We start from the raw sequence: 4,911 nt of genomic DNA on the forward strand, positions 1-4,911 counted from the left end.
GCTCGCCAGGGAGAATATCTCCCTGGAAGAGCTGGGCATCGCCTCCGTGAGGGCGAAGAGGGCCGTGACCGGGGGTCTCTTGCTGGAGATCCCCGGTGCAGAGGGCGGCGCGAAGGCGGATCGTCTCGCCCAGAGGCTCCGGGAGCAGCTGGGCGAGCGAGGTGTCCGGGTCGCCCGGCCCACGAAGCGCACGGAGATGCGCGTTTGTGGGCTGGACGACTCGGTCAGCGCACAGGATGTGTCCCGTGCCCTTGCGAGGGCGGGGGACTGTCCTGTGGAGGACCTGCGGATCGGAGAGATCCGCAGGTCGCCCTCCGGCCTCGGGTCGGTGTGGGCCCGGTGCCCCCTCTCCGCCGCCCGTAAGGTGGCGGAATCCGGGAAGGTGTTGGTGGGGTGGGTTTCGGCGCGAGTGGAAATCCTCGCGCCGCGCCCGCTCCAGTGTCACCGCTGCCTCGAATTGGGGCACGTGAGGCAGTGGTGCACCTCGCCGGTGGACCGCAGCGGTCAGTGTTACCGCTGCGGTGCCAAAGAGCACCGTGCGAGCCAGTGCTCGACGGCCCCCCACTGCCCGCTGTGTGCGGACATGGGGAGGCCAGCCGATCACAGGGTGGGGAGCAAGAAGTGCTCCCCCCCCTCCCGGAAGGAGAGGAAGAGGCGGGCTGCACCGGCTCCGGTGCCGAGGGCGGTGGCATCGTCCTCCATGGAGGTGGACGGTGCTACGGGGACGGACGGCCGGGAGGAGGCTGGCGCGGCCATTAATTAATGCCGCCCCGCCTCCTCCTCCAGGCCAACCTCAACCACTGCCGCGCGGCACAGGACTTGATGTCCCAAGTCCTCGCGGAGTGGGGGGTTGGCCTGGCGGTCGCCGCCGAGCCGTACCGCGTCCCTGATCACCCTCATTGGGTGGGCGACGCGGACGGCTTGGTGGCGACGGTATGGGGAGGGGGCGACGGGTCCCCACCGTTCTCCTTGTTGGAGCGCGGTCGGGGATTCGTCGCCGTGGACTGGGGGGGAGTCGCTGTGGTGGGGTGCTACATTTCGCCCCGTAGCGGTCACGCTGCGTTCGAGCTGTACTTGGCCGAGGTCGCGGCATGCGTGCAGCGCTACGCGGCCCGGCCGGTGCTGGTCCTGGGGGATTTTAATGCCAAGTCGGTGGCTTGGGGATCCCCCAGGACCTCCGTTCGCGGCGGGATCCTGGGCGATTGGGCGGCGGGGCTCGACCTCCGGGTATTGAACCGGGGGTCGGAGCACACATGCGTGCGGCGATATGGGGGGTCCATCGTGGATGTTGGATTCGCGACCCCCAACGCCGTGCGCATGGTGTCGGGTTGGCACGTGGTCGCGGGGGCAGAGACACTCTCCGATCACCGGTACATCCGGATGGAGGTCTCTGCCGCCGCGAGTGCATCCCGACACGGCCGCCTGCGTGGCACCCCACCACGCCGCTGGGCGCTTCGGCGCCTGGACAAGGACGCCCTGATGGCAGCTGCCCTCGCTGCAACTTGGCCGCAGGGAGCGGCCGAGTTGCCGAGCATAGAGGAGGAGGTCGCCCGGCTCGGAGCATTGGTCGCGGGTATTTGCGACGCGGCGATGCCTCGGGTCGGGCGGGCTTCTCCTCGCCGGGCGGTGTACTGGTGGTCGGACGCGATCGCGGAGTTGCGAGTCGCGACTGTCCGCGCCCGACGCCAGTACACCCGCGCGCGCCGTCGTCAACGTACAGGCGACGGCGTGGCGCGAGCGGGGGCAGCTGATGACCTGTATGGAGCATACCGCGTGGCGCGGGTTGCTCTGCAGGTCGCCATCAAACGGGCCAAGACCCAGGCATGGAAGGAGCTCCTCCAGACCCTTGATGACGATCCATGGGGGCGCCCATATAAGGTGGTGCTGAATAAGCTCCGCCCGTGGGCGCCCCCCGTCACCGAGGGTCTTGACCCCCGGCTGCTGGAGGACGTGGTCAATACACTCTTCCCAATTGGGGAGAGGGGACCGCGTCCTCCGGCGGCGGCGGCTGTCCCAGTGGAGTGGACGGCCGAGCTGGGGGTCACGCAGGAGGAGCTGGCAGCGGCCATCAGACGGCTCGGGGTTCGTAACTCGGCCCCGGGTCCGGATGGTGTGCCCGGCCGGGTTTGGGTCTTGACCCAGGGCGTCCTTGGGGCCGACCTCAGGCGGTTGTTCGACCGCTGCCTGAGGGACGGGCGATTCCCCCCCAGTTGGAAGGTGGCGAGGATGGTCCTCCTCCGGAAGGAGGGTCGGCCCGCGGAGTCTCCCTCCGCATACCGGCCCATTTGTCTCCTCGACGAGGTGGGCAAGCTCTTCGAGCGTGTGATTGCTGCCCGCCTCGTCGAGCACCTGTCGCGGGGTGATCCCGGTCTGGCCGACTGCCAGTTCGGTTTTCGGGGGGGCCGATCGACTATCGACGCGATAGGTCGTGTGAGGGCCCTCTCGGAGGCGGCCGTCTCCCTGGGAGGGGTGGCATTGGCAATATCCTTGGATATTGCCAATGCCTTTAACACCCTCCCCTGGGAAGAGATAAGGAGGGAACTCGAATATCATCGAGTCCCCCCTTGTCTCGGGGCGGTCGTCGGGGATTATCTCCGCGGCAGGTGGATCGAGTATCCGGGCCGGGATGGTGATATGCGGAGGGAGGTGTACTGCGGTGTTCCGCAGGGGTCGGTCCTCGGGCCACTCCTGTGGAACATCGCGTACGACTCGGTGTTGCGGGCCGGCCTCCCCGATGGCGTCAGCATGGTGTGTTATGCGGATGACACACTGGTGCTGGCCGTCGGGGCGCACTGGGGGAGGGCCATGCGTCGCGCGGAGGAGGGGTCGCAACGCGTCGTCGACCGGATCAGGGGGATGGGGATGACGGTGGCGGTCCATAAGACCGAGGTGATTGCGTTTCATTCACCTCGGCAGGATCCGCCACCCCCTCTGATCCGGGTGGGTGGGGCTGACATCGAGGTGAAGCCCCAGATCAGGTATCTGGGGCTGATCCTCGATAGCCACTGGCGTTTCGTGGAGCATTTCCGCTGCCTGGTCCCCCGGTTGGAAAGGATGGTTGCGGCTCTGGGCCGGATCCTGCCCAACCTGGGGGGCCCGGCGGGCCGAGTTCGTCGCCTCTATGTGGCAATGGTCCAGTCGGTGGCCCTATACGGGGCCCCCGTCTGGGCGGACGACCTGGCTGCCTCCCGGCGCAGCATGACTATGCTGCGTCGGGTGCAGAGGCGCATGGCGCTCAGGGTCGTCCGCGGGTATCGGACCGTGTCACATGGGGCGGCGACGGTGCTAGCGGGGATGCCGCCCATGGACCTGCTCGCGCGGTCGCACGCGGTGATGTACCGGCACCGCGTCGACAGTCGCGCGGGGGTGGGGGCGGTCCCGGGCGGGCAGGAACCTGCTTGGGGCGATTTGAAGCGCGAGGCCCGGCAGTCCGTGTTGCTCGCGTGGCAGGAGCGGCTGGCTCTGCCAACCGCGGGGCACCGGACTGTCGGGGCTGTTCGGCCACTCCTGAAGGAGTGGCTGGACAGAGGCCATGGCAGCTTCACCTACCGGCTGGCACAGGTATTTTCCGGGCTTGGGAGCTTCGGAAGATACCTGTGCCGGATAGGGAAGGAGCCGACGGCGCGTTGCTGCCACTGCGACGCTGAGGAGGACACGGCGGATCATACGCTGGAGGTATGCCCCGCGTGGGAGGGGGAGCGCCGTGTCATGGTCGGCGTCGTCGGGCGGGATATCTCGCTGCCGGGCGTGGTGCGCGCCATGCTCGGCAGCGAGGAGAAGTGGAGGGCCGTGGCCTCCTTCTGCGAGAACGTAATGTTGCAGAAGGAGGCCGCGGGGAGGGAGCGCGAGCTTCAGCGGCGCGCTGAAGCTCGCGCTCGTGCGGTGGCCCGAGGTCGTCGCCCGGTCGCGAGGCGCCTCGGGCGGCCGCCTCGGCGTGCCGGATGACATAGGCTGGGAGGGGGGTCCTGAGGAGACCCTCCTCCCGCCAGGCGGCGCCGGGTCGGACCGGTTGGGGGTAGGAGTGCCTCCCCCTACCGGTCCGACGCAAGGGGAGGCACCCTCGGCGGTCTGGTGCGGCCATGAACGCCCGGCCGCCGAGGGGTGGAAACGGGGTCGCGGGCGGTTGCGAGTTGGGGCTCGCAGCCGCCACTAAACGCGGCCCCGGGACGGATAGCGGCGGGATGGAGTGGCCCCGCCCCGCCGCTCTGAGGCAGTGTGTCTACTGGGGGGACCGATTGTCCCCCCGGGGGATGGGCGCGAAAGCGCGGGCACGGGGAGGATACCGGAAGAATGCTTCGAGCGATTCCCGGTATCCTCCCAAAGCGTGCCGAAGGGTCACCGTGGGGTTTTTAGTGGGTAGGTCCCGCGCCTGTCGTTGTACGGGCGCGGGGAATCCCACACACCCCTCCCACCTCTCCCCAAGTAGGTGCGAGGGAGTCTTTCGAAGATTTTCCCCACGACAAAAAAAAAAAAAAAAAAAAAAAAAAAAAAAAAAAAAAAAAAAGTTAGGTCTGGGATAGGCCTAGGATTTGCCTTCATCAGGCTCATACTTTCGCATATTTCTCATACTTCATGGCTAGATCCTGGGCTTTTTCTGGATTGCATCACGTAGTAATGAAGTACAACACTGAAACAGTCAATTAAACCTGGTTTCCATCAATATCTTAGAGGACAACGCAAGTTAGGTTTGGGATATGTCTGGGTTTTGACCTCATCAGACTCATACTTTCGCATTCTTCACATTCTTGTTGAACGGATCCTGGGTTTTTTCTGGTTTGGATCACGTAGTAATGTGGGACCACACTGAAACAGTCAATTAAACCTGGTTTCGATCAATATTTTAGAGAATAATTCATGTTAGGTCAAGGTTAGGTCTGGTATTTGCTCTCATCAGGCTCATTCTTTCGCATA

This window comes from Colletes latitarsis, unplaced genomic scaffold (assembly GCF_051014445.1).
Source record: "Colletes latitarsis isolate SP2378_abdomen unplaced genomic scaffold, iyColLati1 scaffold0018, whole genome shotgun sequence".
In the NCBI taxonomy this organism is placed as follows: Eukaryota; Metazoa; Arthropoda; class Insecta; order Hymenoptera; family Colletidae; genus Colletes; species Colletes latitarsis.